This window comes from Pleurodeles waltl, chromosome 4_2 (genome assembly GCF_031143425.1).
Source record: "Pleurodeles waltl isolate 20211129_DDA chromosome 4_2, aPleWal1.hap1.20221129, whole genome shotgun sequence".
NCBI classification, from domain to species: Eukaryota; Metazoa; Chordata; class Amphibia; order Caudata; family Salamandridae; genus Pleurodeles; species Pleurodeles waltl.
In genome coordinates this window covers 539,383,552-539,403,351 of record NC_090443.1, presented here as the reverse complement: position 1 = coordinate 539,403,351, position 19,800 = coordinate 539,383,552, and positions in this window count along the sequence as shown.

The window sequence follows — 19,800 nt, the reverse complement described above, 5'->3', positions numbered from 1 at the left end:
TGAATGCCCTCCAGGTATGTATTTGTTTGCTGCAAATGCCTCTTAACACCCTGGATGGCATTCAAAATGGTAGATTGCCCAACAGTGAGGGATCTTAGGAGGTCAATAGCCTCCTCACTGAGGGAAGCAGAGCTGACTGGGGCAGGGCCTGAGGTGCCTGGGGCAAAGGAGATGCCCACCCTCCTGGGTGAGCGGGCACGGGAAACACGCTGAGGGGCTGCTGGTAGCGGAGTGGCGGCTGTACCTGTTGATGCCGTGGGCACAGAGGTGCCCGCCACCGCAAGGGAGCTCCCTTCAGAGGAGGAGTCGCTGTCACTGGTGTATGCTCCTGTCCCCATCGTGGAGCTCCCCTCGCCCTCCGTCCCACTGGTGCCTTCAGACTCCGTTACTTCACCCTCCAGGGCCAAGTGGGATGCAGCTTCCTCCTCCTCTGGTGCCACTGCTTCTCCGCCAGATGATGCTAATGCACGCAAGAACAGGGTGACAAAACAAAAAGGGGGGGGAGACAGAAGATAAACATGGTCAGTGCATGCACACCACTACCATTGGCGGACACAACACACAGGGAGCAGCCCTATGCACTAAGCCATGCACTAACAGTGCAGGGGAAAAGCACATGCCCAAGGGGGACTCTGTCTAGACCCATTTGATGCACAGCTAGCACCCATGGGAGCCTGACTAGGTGTAGAGGACAAATACCACCTTTGGGGTCGGACTGGGAATGAGGCCGCAAAACAATGGATCTACCTTTGCACGTATGCCCTTGCCTAGGGGAACCCACAGGCCACCACCCCCACCCAGACATCTTGTCAAGCGCGCAGAGTCAGCTGAATGAGAGTGCTCTCACCCCCTTGTGGCTGCTGTGATGCCCTCAAGCACCCATCCAACTCCGGATATGCCACCGCCAGGATCCAGTACATCAGGGGGGTCCTGGTGCAACGGGCACCCCTTCAACGTTGGGAGGCCATCCCCAGCTGGGCCTCCGCCGTTTTCCTGCTCCAGTGGCACAGGTCCTCCCATCTTTTCCGGCAGTGGGTGCTCTGTCTATGGTAGACCCCAAGGATCCGCACTTCCTTCGCAATGGCACTCCAAATCCACTTCTTCTGGTGGGCATGACCTAGAGGAAAAGTGAAGTAATAATGGATGTTACTATCCTGTTCTGTTCTTCTCACGCATTGCCTAAAAACCTCCCACCCTGGCCCAGACATACATATACACACACTATCCTCACATGCTGGCCTGTCCCCTTCCCCTCCCTCTTCCATCCACGGCACTCCATACAATCATGTGCCATCCACCATGCTCACAGTGTACTCACCTGTTTGTCTGGAGGACCGTACAGTTGCGTGTACTGGGGGAGGACCCCATCCACTAGTTTCTCCAACTCCTCCGAAGTGAAGGCAGGGGTCCCCAGACACTGTAGCCATTGTCGCTTTCAGACACAGGTCACAGCAGCACTTGCAGTGTAGGTCCTCTCCTGTTGAAAGTCAGGTATCAAGTGAGTGAAGAGATAGAAAATGGCATTTACGTCCATGGCGGTGTGTACTGTCACCGCCAGCGTACATCGTCATTGGCTCCTGGAACCCATAGGGCCCAATGTTAACCAATGCTGAATTGCGCCGCGGTCTTCGACTGCCTACCGCAACGGTGTCCAACGCCAGCGCAGTTAGAAACCGCAAAAGCTACCATTCTATGAAAGTGCAGATGGTGTGTTTGGCAGACCAGTACATCTCCCATGTGAATGCCAAGTATCCTGGCTCAGTGTGTGACGCTTACATTTTAAGGAATAGCAGCATCCCTTATGTGATGGGCCAACTCCAGAGGTACCGTGTGTGGCTAATAGGTGAGCCTAAAGTCCCCTCACAGTTTCATTTGCTGTCTGGGTATGGGAGAGCCCCTAATGTTTGGAGTTTGTCTAACAGTTGTCCCTCGATATTTGCAGGTGACTCTGGTTACCCCAACCTGTCATGGCTTTTGACCCCAGTGAGGAATCCCAGGACAAGGGCAGAGGAAGACTACAATGTGGCACATGGGCGAACTAGGAGGATAATAGAGCGCACCTTCAGCCTCCTGAAGGTCAGATTCCGGTGCCTCCATCTGACAGGTGGCTCCCTATACTACTCACCGAAGAAGGTGTGCCAGATCATCGTGGCCTGCTGTATGTTGCACAACCTGGCTTTGCGACGACAGGTGCCTTTTCTGCAGGAGGATGGGCCTGATTCTGGTCTTGTGGCAGCTGCGGAGCCTGTGGACAGTGAAGAAGAGGAGGCAGAAGAAGAAGATGTAGACAACCGAAACAACATCATCATGCAATACTTCCAGTGAGACACAGGTAAGAAGATGGAACTGCTTCCCCCATGTCATACTATTGTAGGACCTAGCATAAGTCTGCCTTTTTACCTGTGTATATGGACCCTGACTTGTCACTTTGGCTTTCCATTTCACAGATCTGGGTCCCAATTTGTGCCCTCTGCTATGTTTACTCTGGGCCTACAGCTGTGTAACATTGGTATGTGAACAAGTACATTGACATTGCTATAGGCCAGCGATTTTGCAATTACACATTTATGAAAGCACAGACTGACTCCAGATTGATTTGTGATTCAAGGGTGTTTATTTCTGTGCAAATAAGTGGAGGGGTGTGTGAAATGGGCTGGGGTGATGGTGGAGGAATGTCCATGGCGGAGTCCAGTCTCTTGGTCTCACAGGTGCATTGTCCAATGGGGCATAGGAAATGGAGCGCTGGCAGTTTAAGGTGGACAGGGTGGCAAAGTGGGACAGAAGGGTGACATTCAGGAGGGTCTTATTTCCTGGCGGGGGTCTTGGCAATGTTCTCTGTCTTGTTCCTGGATCTCAGGGACCGTTTGTGGGGTGGTTCTCCTTCTGCGGGGGTGGGGTGCTGGTGGCCTGTTGGTCCTGTGGCGGTGCCTCCTGTCCACTAGCGCCAGCGGAGGTGGAGGGCTGTTCATTGTCAGGGGCCCGTTTGTGTCCCACTGTGTCCCTCATGGTGTTGACAAGGTCTGCCAGCACCCCTGCATTGGTGACCAGGGTGGTGTTAATGGACTTCAAGTCCTACTTGATTCCCAAGTAGTGTTCCTCCTGCAGCCGCTGGGTCTCCTGAAACTTGGCCAGTACCGTGCCCATGGTCTCCTGGGCATGGTGGTATGCTCCCATGATGTTGGAAAGTGCTTCGTGGGGAGTGGGTTCCCCGGGCCTGTCCTCCCCCTGTCGCACAGCAGTCCTCCCAGCGTCCCTGTTATTCTGTGCCTCTGTCCCCTGAACCGTGTGCCCACTGCCACTGACCTCAGGTCCCTGATTGTCTTAGGTTAGTGGGTTTGCCTGGGGTCCCTGTAGTGGTGGACACACTGCTGATTGACGTGTCCTGGGGATAGAGGGATGGGCCTGCTGGGTGGGTGCTGTGGCTGTATTTCCTGAGGGGGGAGCCTCTGTGGTGGTTTAGGACTGTGTCAGGGGAACCGACTGTCCGGAGGTCCCTGATGGGCCGGGCTGGTCATCTTGATACAGGCATGCAGAGCTCCTGTCATCACTGTGGGCCTCTTCTGTGGGGGGACTGGATATGTCTGGCACCTCCTGCCTGGTGACGTTGGGTATGGGTCCTGTTGGGGTGTAAATGCATAGTTTTAGTATCTATGTGTGCCATCTTGTGCATATGGTGAGGTACTCTGTACTCCTGTGCTTAGCCCTTTTGTTATAGTTGGTTTGGGGTCTGTGTGGGTTTCTGTACTGGACATGCTTTGGTGACGGTGGTCCATGAATAGGTGTTGCATGCAGGGCCTTGGTATTGAGATGTGTTGGTTGTGATAGTGGGACATATGGAGATGATGGTGTGATGGGGGTGAGGGTAAGAGTGGGAGTATGTGATGGCATGCAGGTGGGATGGGGGGATATGGTAATAAAGATATGACTTACCAGAGTCCAGTCCTCCTGCTACTCCTGCTCAGGATGCATTATTGCCAAGACTTGCTGTAGGAGGCTGGCCTGGCTTGTAGTGGGTACCAAGGGGTACTTACACTCTGTACCAGGTCCAGTTATCTCTTATTGGTGTAGAAGAGGTGTTTCTAGCAGCTTAGGCTGATAGAAGGTAGCTATAGCAGAGCAGCTTAGGCTGAACTAGGAGACGCGCAAAGCTCCTACTATACCACTGGTGTCATATGCACAATATCATAAGAAAACACAATACACAGATATACTAAAAATAAAGGTACTTTATTTTTATGACAATATGCCAAAAGTATCTCAGTGAGTACCCTCAGTATGAGGATGCCAAATATACACAAGATATATGTACACAATACCAAAAATATGCAGTAATAGCAAAAGGAAGTAATGCAAGCAATGTAAAGTTACAGTAGATTGCAATAGGAGCACATAGGTATAGGGGCAACACAAACCATATACTCCAAAAGTGGAATGTGAATCACAAATGGACCCCAAACCTATGTGAGCTTGTAGAGGGTCGCTGGGACTGTAAGAAAACAGTGAGGGTTAGAAAAACAGCCCACCCCAAGACCCTGAAAAGTAGGTGTAAAGTGCACCTATATTCCCCAGAGAGCACAGAAGTCGTGATAGGGGAATTCTGCAAGGAAGACCAACACCAGCAATGCAACCAAAGTGGATTTCCAGACGAGAGTACCTGTGGAACAAGGGGACCAAGTCCAAGAGCTGCGACAAAGTCGAGATTGGGCAGATGCCCAGGAAATGCCAGCTGAGGGTGCAAAGAAGCTGCCACAGGATGGTAGAAGCTGTGGATTCTGCAAGAACGAAGAGGGCTAGAGACTTCCCCTTTGGAGGATGGATGTCCCACGTCGTGAAGAAGCTTACAGTGGTGTTCCCACACAGAAAGATTGCAAACAAGCCTTGCTAGCTGCAAGGGTCGTGGTTAGGGTTTTTGGATGCTGCTGTGGCCCAGGAGGGACCAGGATGTCGCCACTTGGATGAGGAGACCGAGGGGGCACCCAGCAAGTCAGGGAACCCTCACAGAAGCAGGCAGCACCCGCAGAAGTGCCAGAACAGGCACTACAAAGAGGAGTGAACCGGAGCTCACCCGAAGACACAAAAGGGAGTCCCACGATGCGGAGGACAACTCAGGAGGTTGTGCACTGCAGGTTAGAGTGTCAGGGACCCAGGCTTGGCTGTGCACAAAGGAAATCCTGGAAGAGTGCACAGGAGCCGGAGCAGCTGTAAATCACGCGGTACCCAGCAATGCAGTCTAGCGTGGGGAGGCAAGGACTTACCTCCACCAAACTTGGACTGAAGAGTCACTGGACTGTGGGAGTCACTTGGACAGAGTTGCTGAGTTCCAGGGTCCATGCTCGTCGTGCTGAGAGGGGACCCAGAGGACCGGTGATGCAGTCTTTTGTTGCCTGCGGTTGAAGGGGAAGATTCCGTCGACCCACGGGAGATTTCTTCAGAGCTCCTAGTGCAGAAAGGAGGCAGGCTACCCCCACAGCATGCACCACCAGGAAAACAGTTGAGAAGGCGGCAGGATCAGCGATACAAGGTTGCAGTAGTCATCTTTGCTACTTTGTTGCAGTTTTGCAGGCGTCCTGAGCAGTCAGCGGTTGATCCTTTGGCAGAAGGTGAAGAGAGAGCTGCAGAGGAACTCTGATGAGCTCTTGCATTCGTTATCTAAAGAATTCCCCAACGCAGAGACCCTAAATAGCCAGAAAAGGAGGTTTGGCTATCTAGGAAGGAGGATAGGCTAGCAACACAGGTAAGAGCCTATCAGGAGGAGTCTCTGACGTCACCTGCTGGCACTAGCCACTCAGAGCAGTCCAATGTGCCAGCAGCACCTCTGTTTCCAAGATGGCAGAGGTCTGGAGCACACTGGAGGAGCTCTGGGCACCTCCCCTGGGAGGTGCAGGTCAGGGGAGTGGTCACTCCCCTTTCCTTTGTCCAGTTTCGCGCCAGAGCAGGGCTGGGGGATCTCTGAACTGGTGTAGACTGGCTTATGCAAAGATGGGCAGCATCAGTGCCCATCAAAGCATTTCCAGAGGCTGGGGGAGGCTACTCCTCCCCAGCCCTGACACCTTTTTCCAAAGGGAGAGGGTGTAACACCCTCTCTCTGAGGAAGTCCTTTGTTCTGCCTTCCTGGGCCAAGCCTGGCTGGACCCCAGGAGGGCAGAAACCTGTCTGAGGGGTTGGCAGCAGCTGCAGTGAAACCCCGGGAAAGGCAGTTTGGCAGTACCCGGGTCTGTACTAGAGACTCGGGGGATCATGGAATTGTCTCCCCAATGCCAGGATGGCATTGGGGCGACAATTCCATGATCTTAGACATGTTACATGGCCATGTTCGGAGTTACCATTGTGGCGCTGTACATAGGTAGTGACCTATGTACAGTGCACGCGTGTAATGGTGTCCCCGTACTCACAAAGTCCAGGGAATTTGCCCTGAACGATGTGGGGGCACCTTGGCTAGTGCCAGGGTGCCCACACACTAAGTAACTTAGCACCCAACCTTTACCAGGTAAAGGTTAGACATATAGGTGACTTATAAATTACTTAAGTGCAGTGGTAAATGGCTGTGAAATAACGTGGACGTTATTTCACTCAGGCTGCAATGGCAGGCCTGTGTAAGAATTGTCAGAGCTCCCTATGGGTGGCAAAAGAAATGCTGCAGCCCATAGGGATCTCCTGGAACCCCAATACCCTGGGTACCTCAGTGCCATATACTAGGGAATTATAAGGGTGTTCCAGTATGCCAATGTGAATTGGTGAAATTGGTCACTAGCCTGTTAGTGACAATTTGGAAAGCAGAGAGAGCATAACCACTGAGGTTCTGGTTAGCAGAGCCTCAGTGAGACAGTTAGTCATCACACAGGGAACACATACAGGGCACACTTATGAGCACTGGGGCCCTGACTGGCAGGGTCCCAGTGACACATACACTAAAACAACATATATACAGTGAAATATGGGGGTAACATGCCAGGCAAGATGGTACTTTCCTACACTTGCTCCTCCCATGTTGTTAGTTGTGGGGGAGGATGTGGGGTTCCACCGCCAGTCCTCTGTACAGCAATCTGGTGTCTTGATACCACAGAACGTACCTTCCCCCGTAGGTCATTCCACCTCTTCCTGATGTCATCCCGTGTTCTTGGATGCTGTCCCACTGCGTTGACCCTGTCGACGATTCTCCGTCATAGCTCCATCTTCCTTGCAATGGATGTCTGCTGCACCAGTGATCCGAAAAGCTGTTGCTCTACCCAGATGATTTCCTCCACCATGACCCTGAGCTCCTCCTCAGAAAACCTGGGGTGTCTTTGAGGTGCCACAATGTGGTGTGGGTGATGTGTGAGGTGCTGTCTGTTGTGATGTGTGGGGGGATGTGTTGGTGTGTGTTGTTTGAGGTGCATGGATGTTGTGTAAGTGATGGTGTTGTGTGTTTGTGGATGCTGGTTTTGTGTTAGCTAATCTCTCTCTCTGGCCTACTTCGAAAGTTTTAGTTGTAAGGGTTTGTGGGTAATGTGGGTGGGTGTTTTATAGTGTTGTAGGTGTGTGGGTGTGGTGTGTGAATGTGTATCAGAATTGTCCAATGTGGTGGTGTTTTGTAAATGTGTGTGTATTTTGAGCGCTGCAGTGTGTACCGCCAATGGTTTACCGCAGTTGAAAGACCGCCGCGTTGATTTGTGGGTCGTGACAGTGTGGGCGTATTGTTCTTGGCGTGATGGTGTAGGTGTTGGTATCGCCAGTTTATCACTGACCTTTGGTGTGGCGGACTTGTGTGGGTGTCTGTATTGTGGCGGATTCCGAGCTGTGGGTCATAATAACTGTTACAGAATTCCGCCGCCGCAACGGTATGTTGGCGGTCTTTAGCACAGGGGAAAGCGGGATTTACCGCCAGGGTTGTAATGAGGGCCTATATCTTGCGATATATGCACAGTTTTCTTATCAATAATTTTAATGCAAATTTTGCAGTGATAGTATCAAAGATATCATACAAGATCTCATCAATGATATAATATGTTTAGTAATTAGCTGTGCATGGCGAAGGCGCGAGATATAGTACCCTTGGGGCGCAAGTTATAATTACTTAAAATAACTCTAACTGTAACTGTTGAATTTCTATGGTTTTGTACGAGTAAATTCAGAACCTAACTATAACGTCCCTATAACCTTTGGGGGCATATTTCAGAAAAATGCAGCACCACATTTCATGCACCCCTTAGCGCCACCCCCCCCCTAATGCCACCATGTGTGTGCCAAAACTTTCAGCATGGCCCACCCTTTCTGTCTAGGTCATCTCTCTGCCTCTTTGGGCCACATTCAGGGCATGGCTGGGCCACACACAGGACGTGGTTGCAGGCCAGGCCCTGGGGCCAGCCCCCGATGTGCATGGCCAAAGGCCCAGCACGGCAGTGGTTGGATTAATGTATAGTAATTAAGATGACTTTATGTTAAAAAATCATAGAAATTCACTGAAAAAAACAAAGGTTACAGGGACATTATGGTTAGGAAAGAGCATTAAACACACATTTGCAATAGATCTCTCTTTACTTGTGTTGCAGCTATAGGCATTGTAAATGTATAACTGGACTTCTTTTGCTACATTAATTGGTCAACCCTGCCACATATTTTGGTCCTTTCAGCCATATAACTCCACTGGTCCTCCTGCATATAACTAAATATCTAGTAGACCTACTGGAATATTGTTTTCAAACAAGACCCTTAAAACACAGACTACTCCTATACAAAAAACAAAAGTTCAAGCCATAAGAGAGCATATAAATACAATAAATAGTGAGATGGGTTCTTATTTTGGGGTCCCCACTAACCTAGCATGGGGGCCCAGAGATGATCTAGACAGAAATAACACAATGTGGTGAACAAGTTTTAAAGGGGGTCCCATTGTGCTAGGACCTCCATAGGCTAGTTATGAACAAAAATGTTTCGTGAAAGGAATTCCCTGCAAAGCATTATGGGGCAAGTTTCCGAGTGCCGCAAATAATGTAGTATGTTGACTATATTGCTCAGAACAGCCCCTAGAGGACACCACAACAAAAACAGCATTTCTAAGAGACATGGGGCCTGATTACAACTTTGGAGGACGGTGTTAATCCGTCCCAAATGTGACGGATATACCACCTACCGTATTACGAGTCCATTATATCCTATGGAACTCGCAATACGGTAGGTGGTATATCCGTCTCATTTGGGACGGATTAACACCGTCCTCCAAAGTTGTAATCAGGCCCATGGTCATGTAACCATATAGTTAGCACATAGAGGGCATAACCACATGAAAACAGAATAGCAGGAAAAACGCAGCACAACCACATATTTCATCCCTAGAGAGCATAGTGCATCACACATTTTCAAAGCTAGTAGGCCTACTATAATGATATTACAAACAAGACCCTTAAAACACAAAAAAACTCTCAACTGTTAAACCAAAGTTTCAGATCTGAGAAGGCTTAGAAAGAAACTGAAAGGACCCAGAGTTGGCCTAGACAGAAACAGTGTGTCATGCTGAAGGTTTCAGTCGTGGTCCCATTGTCCTAGGGCCACCATAGCCTGAGTTATGGGCAAACATGTTTTGTAAAGAATGCTTGTAAAGCATTATGGGGCAAGTTTCCAAGCGCTGCAAAGATTGTAGTATGCTGACTGTAATATTGAGAACAGCCAATAGAGAACACCACAATAAAAATAACATTCATAAGAAACATGATCATGTAACCATATAGTTAGCCCCTACAGGGCATAACCACATGGAAACAGAATAGCAGAAAATAATGCAGTGCAAGCATATGTTTTGACCCCAGAGGATGTAGTGCATTATGCATTATCAGGCCAGGCAGACCTGCTGCATTAATATTACAAATAAGGCCCTTATAACATTAACTACTCTCAGTTGTAAACCAAAACTTCTAGCCATGAGATAGCGTAAAGAGATACTAAATGGTGGAAGGGGTTATTAGTTTTTCGGTCCCCACTAACCTAGTTAGGTTAGGGACCCAGAGATGGACCCAGAGATGACCTAGACAGAAAGGGTGGGTCATGCTGAAAGTGTTGATGGTGGTCCCATTGACCTAGTTCTACCACAGGCTGAGTTATGGGCAAAAATGTTTGTAAAATAATGCTTGCAAAGCATTATAGGGTGAGTTTCCCAAGTGCAGTGAGTATTGTAGTATCAGCTCTCCCGCTGTGTCGGGAAAGATTTCTGTGTCATTTACGTAAAGCATTTATCAATTACAAATGTTTTTGTAAAAGCTATGGAGTGTGAAGGGGAGAGCCTAAAGAAATGACTCTGCTTAGGTGACAGTGTGAACAATGTGACCAGCGCTTCAATATTGCAGATGGAGGTTGCACTGTTGTACTGCACTGTTTGAGCTGTGAACGCCATGGCCACCATGGAGCATGAAGGAGAGAGGCAAAAGAAAAAATCTTTCACCCACACTGAAGTATATCGGCAATTGTGCAATAATCTGTGTAACAGGGTCAGTATGCAAGGCGGTAACAAAACCGCCCGAAGGCAGAACAACATAAAGCATTTACCAGTGACATCAAGGGATTTTTGAAAGTCACGCCCAGGAATGAGTGAAAGTGATGGGCATGAGGTGGGTGTGGTTGAAAGCCCACAGAATACTTTCAACAGGTCGAAAAGCACTTGCATGCTCGACCAAAAAAAACTATAGAAATTCACTTTAAAAACCAAAGGTTGCATGGACGCTATAGTTAGGTTCACATTTTAAACCTACAAAACCAAAGAAATTCACCTGTTATAGAGTTCTTTCAAATAACTATAACTCTCACCCTCGCCATGCACTGTTAATTGCCCCAGATATTACTGCACTCATGACATCTTTTATAACATCATTAATAATATCACTGTAGCATTTCCTGTAAAATTATTCATAAAAAAACTGTGCATGGTGAGGGACACAAGTTATAGCTACTTGAAATAACTCTGACTACAACAGGTGAATTTCTATGGTTTTTTATGTTTTATATCTATATATCTATATCCATATATATATATAAATAAATGTACACATATAAATATACATATAAATATATATTTAACCTACTGGCAGTTGCCAATAGGTAGTTATAGTTAGGACCTACTTTCCTTTGACTTGCCTATATCTTTGCCACCGTTTGCCGAATCTTCAGAAAATTTTCCAGAAAAAGTTTCCTGCAGGGTCTTGTTGCGCAAGGAAAGTTTCTGGACGATCTGTCAAGCAGGGGCTGAGAAAAAGGGGGAGGGTCAATATAATTGTGTCTCCCATGTTAATTCTCATAGTGTCTAGATACGACTATTGCCTGACCTGCTGCTGACAGAATTACACCACATTTGGCAGGAAGCTAGATCTTGGTGCACAGATTGTGCCTTTTGTGATTTGGTGTAAATCTGTCAGTAGTTTCAGAGAAATTACATGTTAAAAAATATAGATATCTAGGGACACTGATCCTCCACAAATCCAACCGTCCCGTGTTGCTATCTGATTGGCTGCCAACACTTCAACCAGGAAGTGCTGGCAGTCATTTTGGGACTCAGCTTCCTTCTCTGTGACAGCAATGCTGGCTCCCACAGGAGGTGGGGAGCCAACTGGGAACAACTTTTTGTTTCAAAATGCTCCCAAAGTAACTAGTCCATCAATTGTTTATAATTATAGTGTTGCACCTATTGAATATCAGATTTGAAATCTCTCTATCTTTATTGGATTGCATGTGGTTTCTATAAGAAGCATCCAGATTTAGGGTTGAGCCTGTGATAGCATGTGCTAGCACATGTGTATCGCTAGTGAGATGCTGTTGTAGTTAGAAAAGTGCTTGGAGCCCACACGTGGATTACCATTTGTTGCCTTACGTGGCACCCTTTTTTACAGCCTTGTAGTTCGTCATTGGAGGCCATATCATCATTTCCGTTCTTGTCCGTGGAGCAGGGACCAAGCACTGATTGATTCAACTTAATAGCGCTGTCCACTGTCTCCAATGTGATTGAGGTTCTGTTTTTTTCTTTTAACTTTAATCCACCCCACTACAATCCAATCCACCCTACTCCAATCCAAACCACTCACCCCAATCCACTCCAGTCCACCACACTCCAATCCTCCCAACTCACCCCACTCCAATCTACACCACTTCAATCTAGAACAATCTGCCCCACTCCAACCCAACAAAACTGCCCACCCCAATCCAAAACAATCTGCCCCACTCCAATCCAAACCAATATGCCCCACTCCAACCTGCCACACTCCAATCTAAAGCAATCTGCCCCACACCCCAAAAAAATATATGCCCCACTTTAATCTGCCCCAGTCGTGACTCACAGAGATTACTAGGGGTGAGGTGGTGTGTGGAGGAGGAGGGAGGAAATTGCTAACACTTTAAAAAAAAAAAAAAAAAAAAAATGACCTCCGCTCTTACATTGCTCCTCTGCTTCTCTGCTGCACACAGGCACAGGCTCCCAGCCTGCCCTGAAGCCAATCCTGACGTTGCTCTAAGCAGTGTCAGGATTGGCTGGAAGCACCCAGCCAGGGCGCACCCAGGCAGGTTCTCTCCAGCCCAGCTACTGTGTTGCTGGCCTGGAGAGAGCCCTGTGCTCATTTGTATTTGGCCAGGCTGAGACAGACGGCCAAATACACGTGCTCTGAGGGTAGTGCACAGTGCACCCCCCTCTGCTTGTCATCCCCAATGCACCGGCCCTTTCACAAGGAAAGAATAATAAACACAGTTTATTATCTTTTCCTTGTGAAATGATTTGCAGCGGTTGATGCTGGCGGGGGGACGATGGGCCTCCACCAAAGCGGAGGAGCCGCCTCTGTTCTGCCCCACTCCAGTTTAAAACAATCTGCCCCACTCCAATCAATAACAATCTGCCCAACTGCAAAACAATCTGCCCCACTCCAATCAGCCTCATTCCAGTCCACCACATGCCAGTCCGGTCTGCCACACTCCAATCAAATCCACCCACTCCATCCCAGTCCATCACACTCTAATACTCCAAATCCACTGACTCCAATCTGCCCCCTTCAATCCTAAACAATCTGCCCCGCTCCCATCCAAAACAATCTGCCCCACTCCAATCTGCCACACTCAGTCCAAAACAATCTGCCCCACTCTAGTCCAAAACAATCTGCCCCACTCTAGTCTAAAACAATCTGCCCCACTCCAATCAGCCCCACTCCAATCCAAAACAATCTGTCCACTCCAATCTGAAACAATCTTCCCCATTCCAATCTAATCCTCGCCGCTCCAATCCACCCCATTCCAACCCAGTCCACCTCACCATGATCCACCCCACTCCAATCCACACACTCCAATCATCTGCACTCCAACCTGCCCCACTCCAATCCAAAACAATCTGCCCCACTCCATTCCAAATCAATCTGCCCCACTCCAATCTGTCCTCTTCCAGTCCACAACAGTCTGCCTACTGCATTACAAAAGTCTTCCCCACTTCAATCCAAAACAATCTGTCTCACTCCAATCCAAAGCAGCATGCCCCACTCCCGTTTTCCCCAGTACAATCGAAAAAATCTGCTTCAGTACAATCCAAAACAGTCTGCCCCACTTCAAGCCAAAACAATCTGCCCCACTTCAAACCAAAACAATCTGCCCCACTGCAAACCAAAACAACATGCCAACAGCAGCCTGCCCCACTACAATCCAAAAAACCTGCCCCAGTACAATCCAAAACAATCTGCCCCACTACAACCCTAAACAATCTGCACCACTTCAATCTGTCCAATTATAAACCAAAACAATCTGCCCCAATTCAATCTGCCCCACTCCAATCCAAAACAATCTGCTCATTCCAATCCAAAACAACCTGCCCCACTCCAATACAAAACAAACTGACCAACTGAAATCTAAAGCAATCTGCCCCACTTTAATCCACAAGAATCTGCCCCACTCCAGTTCAAAACAATCTTTTCCATTCCTGTCCCCCTACTCCAATCCAATCCGCCCCATTCCAATCCAGTCCACCTCACCACGATCCACACCATTCCAATCTGTCCCACTCCAATCCAAAGCAATTAGCTTCACTGCAGTCCAAAACAATCTGCCCACTCCAATCCATAATAATCTGCCCCACTACAATCTAATACAATCTGGCCCAAAACAATCTGCAACCAATCCAATCCAAAACAATCTGCCCCACTACAATCTCACCCACTGCAAACTAAAACAAGCTGTCCCACTCCAATCTGCCCTACTCCAATCCAAAAAAGTCTGCCACACTCCAATCCAAAACAATCTGTCCCACCCTAATGCAAAACAACCTGCCCCACCCCATTCTGCCCCACTCCAATCCAAAACAATCGGCCCTACTCCAGTCTGCCCCACTCCAAGTCACCCGCTCCAATCCAGTCCACCTCACCCCAATCCATTCCACCCCACTTCATCCCAATTCACCCCACTCCATCCCAGTTCACCCCACACCAATCCACCACAAGCTACCCCATAGCAATTCAATCCACCCCAAACTAGACCAATCCAATCCACCCCAATCCAATCTACCCCACTTCAATTCAGTCCAATCTACCCAACACCAATTCACCACAAATCAACCCACTCCAGTCCAATCTGCCCCACTACAGTCCAACCCTCCCTATTCCAGTCCAACCCATCCCATCCCACTCCAATCCACCCCACCCCACTCCCTCCAAACCACAAATTCCAATCCAGCCCACCCCACTCCATTCCAACCCATTTCAATCCAACCAACGCCACTCCAGTTCATCCCACTCCAATCCACCTTAACCCAACCAGGGCCAGCCCAATCCAGTTCACATTTATCTTCCCCACACCAATCCAATCCACCACACTCTACACCAATCTAATCCACTGCACTCTAATCCAATTCACCCCACTCCAGTCAAATCCACCCCACTCCAATCCAATCCACCCCATTCCAGTCTACACCAATCCAATCCACCCCATCCAATCCAATCCAACCTACTCAATCCAATCCACCTCATATCATTCCTCTCCACCCACTCCAGTACACCCTACCCCAATCCAATACATCCCACTCAATCCATCTCACCCTACACATCCAATCCACCCCACCTCAATGCATTCCACCTCACCCCAACCCACCTTACCACACTCCAATCCAATCAACCCCACCCCACTACAATCCACCCATCCATTCCACCCCACCCGATTTCAATCTAAACCACTCCAATCCATTCCACCCCATCCACTCCACTCCACCCTACTCCAATCCACCTCACCCCACTCTACTCCAATCCAATACACTCTACTCCAATCCACTTCACTCTAATCTAATCCTACCCACTCTACTTCAATCCAACCCGCTCTACTCCAATCCACTCTACTCTACTTCAGTCCATCCCACTACTCCAATCTACCCCACTCCACACCACTTTGCTGTACTCCAATCCGCCCCAATCTATCTCAATCCACTCCAGTACACTACCCCAGATCAGGCCACCCCAATGCACTCCAATCAACTCCAGTTTATCTTTCTCCAATCCAATTCACCTTAACCCACTCCACGCCAATCCAATCCAATCCACCTTAATCCACCCCACTCCTGTCCAATCCACCCCAATGCATCCCACTCCAGACCACCTTATTCCAACCCATATCAACCTACATCAATTCAATCACTCCCACACTAATCCAATCCACCCCACACCAATCAAATCCACCCCAATCCAATTCACCCCACTCAATCCAATCCACCCAACTCGAATCCCATCCACCCCACTCCAACCTTCCACTTCAATCCAATTCAGCTCACTTCAGTCTAGTCCACCCCACTCCAGTCCAACCCACCACAATTTACCCTACTCAAATTCAGTCCACCCCACCCACCCCACTCCAAAAAATCCATTCCACTCCAATCCACCCACCCCACTCAAATCCATCCCACCCCACCCCACCCTACCCGACTCCAGTCCACACTACCCAACCCAGTCCACCTCATTCCAATCCAATAAAACCCCAATCCACCCAAATCCAATCCCCTCAATCCAGTCAACCCCACTCAATACAATCCAACCCACTCAATTCCACCGCACTCCAGTCCATTCCAGTTCAATCATCCCCACTCCAGTCTAGGCCACTCCACTCCAGTCCAATCTACCCCAATCCAACTCACTCTACCACACCCTGCCCCAATCCAATCCACCCCACACCACTCCAATCCACCCCACACCAATCCACCCACCCTACCCCAATCCAGTCCACCTCAATCCAATCCACACAAATCCAGTCCACCACACTAAATCCATTCCACCCCAGTCGATTCCAACCCACTCAATTCCACCCCACTCCAGTCCATTCCAGTCCAATCCACCCCACTATTGTTCAATTCACTCCACTCCAGTCTTATCCACCCCACTCCAGTCCAATTCACTTTGTTCCAATCCATCCCACCCAATCCACCCCAATCCAACCCACCCCAATTCACCCTGCCCCAATCCAGTCCACCCCACTGTAATCCAATCCACTCCAATCCAAACCATCCCAGTCCAATCCATCCCACTTCAGTCTACCCTATCCCAATTCAGTCCAGTCAACCCCACTGCAATCCACCCCACTTCACCTCAGTCCACCCACTCCACTTAATCCAATTCAGCCCACTCTACTCAATCCAATCCACCCCAATCCAATCCATCCTCTCAACTCCAGTCCAATCCACTGCACAATACACTCCAGTCCAATCCAACCCACTCCAGCCCCGTCCCCCCACTCCAATCAAATAAATCCAATCCACCCCACTCTAGTTCACTCCAATCCTCCCCACTCCAGTCCAGTTTAATCCACCCCACTCCAACTGACCCAACTCAAAACCAACAATCCACCCACCCTAGTCCTATCACTTCAGTCCAATCCACCCACCTCAGTCCAATCTATTCACCCCACTCCAATCCACCTCACCCCATTTTAATCCACCCCACTCCAATCCACACTACTCCATTCAATCCACCCCACTCTACTCCAATCCAATCCAACCCACTCTTCCTTAATCCACCACACTACCTCAATCCACTCCAATTTACGCCACCCTATTCCACCCCACCCCAGTCCATGCCACAACACTCTTTGTCACTGAACCATTGAACTCTACTCTCCTCCACTCAACTCTACAACACTCTTCTCCCCCTACTCAACTCTACAAAACTCTACTCCCACACTCCACTCTATGACACTCCACAACACTAACATTTAGCCATGCCGGACAGCAGCCACACTGATGTACAACATGGCAAAAACACATTGCCAATAGCACTTGTATAGGTGAGACTTATTGGCTTTGCCAGTGCTTGTGTGGCTTGCCTCAGTGATTGACCAGAAGGTGAAACTAATGGTATATTCAGTTCTTTATCATGTAACACACTATTTTCTATGAGTCCATTTTCCACTTGCTTTTATTTTAGGGTGTACAGATCTAAGAGCAGATATGTTTGTATTTATAATAATTTGGGAGTGTGAGTAAAACCATGTTTAAACTTGGAGGCAAGCTGTTTCAACTTTTTGCTACATGTTTTATCATCATCATATTTATTTTCTCAAATATTTGTGCAATAAAGATGGATGAAGGACCTAAAGGGGATTCTTGCCTCCCTTTGTAAAGTAGACGTAGTTAGACTTAGACAGTTTGCTCTACTTTGGACTAGGTTCCAATTCAAATGTATGTTTATTTTCAGGATAACCCCCATAAACAATGTTATATAATAAAAATAAAATCATCAACACATTCAACAGCCGTCATAGGAACTCATCATTATTACAATAGATAACAAATGTAAGATCAAATGACTATTGACATAATAAAAAAGAAGTACTTGAATCGATCTCCATCGATTGATACTTTGATCAAGATGAAAATATTAAGCGATTTCTCAGTGGCCATTTACAGAGTAAAAAGGAAGACAATCTGAATACAACAAGAGTATCTGTGTCTGATTTGAGAACTCTTAAGGCCATCCTTCGTTGTCTAAAGCTCATTATTCTGCACAGATATACAATCCATTTTCTCTGTAGATTACGGGAGGGTTGGCAAAAGAATAATAAATGGCTCTTGGATTCTGTCCTGGCTTTACATACAGGACACAGATGACTTTCTACTCCAACACCCAACCATTTATAAGTAACATTTTTTACTGGTAGCATGCCCAACCTGAGTTTCAGAAACACATTTTGGGTAGTATTGGGTTCAACATTATCCATGTTTGGCTCAAGTTTTTAAAAAAAGCTTTCAAAAGAGATAAAGTTGTCTGTGAACACCCCATCATTTACTTTTGCAAACTATTTGTTCATTATGTAAGATCAATTACTGGTCTTTAAGTAAGTGATGTGTCTCCCACAGTGGGGCCTCGGTTTGAATCGCAGATCACTCAAACCCATGGCAGAAAGCCAATTTTTAACACAGAAAGGCCACGGTGTACAAGTCAAGTCTGACAAGATGAGTTTCTTCAGTGAGCTCTAATATGGTTCAAGCTTGGGAACTGACTAGATGCAAAACCAGTATTAAACCGATCTGAAATTGGCTATGTGAGCTATGTTATGTTGTGCCAGATCGAGGTGCAATTGGAGTAAGGAAGCACTCTTCAGCAAGTTAGACAGGGATCTCAGGAAATTATTCTTGACTGTAACACTAAGAATGTCTTTCAGAGGGCCACAGGGCACACAGGGGCTATCGGGCCTGACTGTGGTGGTGGAGGCCTTTTACTCTTGATGTCCCATGGCCCGGCTTATCAGGGATCCTGAGTAACTGGGACAAGCACTCCTTCTGTGCCTGACTTTGACGGTATGCGTGGTCTGAGCAGTCCAGGGCTCCCGCTGGGGGAGGTCTAGATACAGAATAGTGAACATGGGCTCACTAGTCAAAATGCATGCAGCAGCAATAAATCAGTGTCTAGCCAAATACTCACTTTTATGAAAAAAGATAATTATTTTATTTCTAACGCTACCCACACAAAGGCAGAATACAATATTCACAAACAATTACACAGTACTCCCATGATGTCGGGGCTCTAGTGTCTCTCTGGTGATCACAAGTCCCACTCACTCCTCGTATTTGCCATTGTTGTTATTCCCCACCAACTATTGGTAACATCTAGGGTATGCCCCAATAGTATTCTGAGTCTACTACAATTCTGATTTAAAGTCAGTAGTGTTCCAGAGCACACACACTCCATGTAGCAGCAAGTTCCCCCAAGGCCATCAGGCCCGAAACAAGTCTCACCCGCTCAAGCAGGAGGGAAGCGTTCAGAGTTCTGTAGTGCAGCTGCTTCAGGGGTGCTCACAGTGGTTCTCTCACAAAGAAGGTCAGTTTGCTGCACATGGAATCAGCAGCTGTATTCAGTGGGCTCAGGATCCCTCCATTGCATTTGTGCTTGTGCAGCAATTACAGGCTTCCTGCAGCTTCTCCTGAGTGATCACTCGCTTGGTGCTCCCACAGAGCCCTCACATATCCAATGGGGTAGTTCAAGTCACAGTCCTTGATGCTTCTGGTGACCTCCTGTAATACACGGGGTCACCACTGCTCGCTATCCATGGGCTCAGGCTCGATCAACATTGCAAAGTTATTGAGGGTGACCCCTCCTGGCATACGGAGTTGCCGTACCTCTGTTGCACAAGGCTTCGACCCTTACCACATGGCAGTCTTTCACAAGAGCAGCCCCTCCAGGTATGGTTGCCACACTGCCAATGCACAAGACTTTGGCCCTTACCACATGGCAGTCTTTACCATGATGCCCCTTAATGGCATGTGGGGTCGCTGTACCACTACTGTGCAAGGCTTTGGCCCTTACCGCATGGCAATCTTGCACATGACTATCTTCACAACGACCA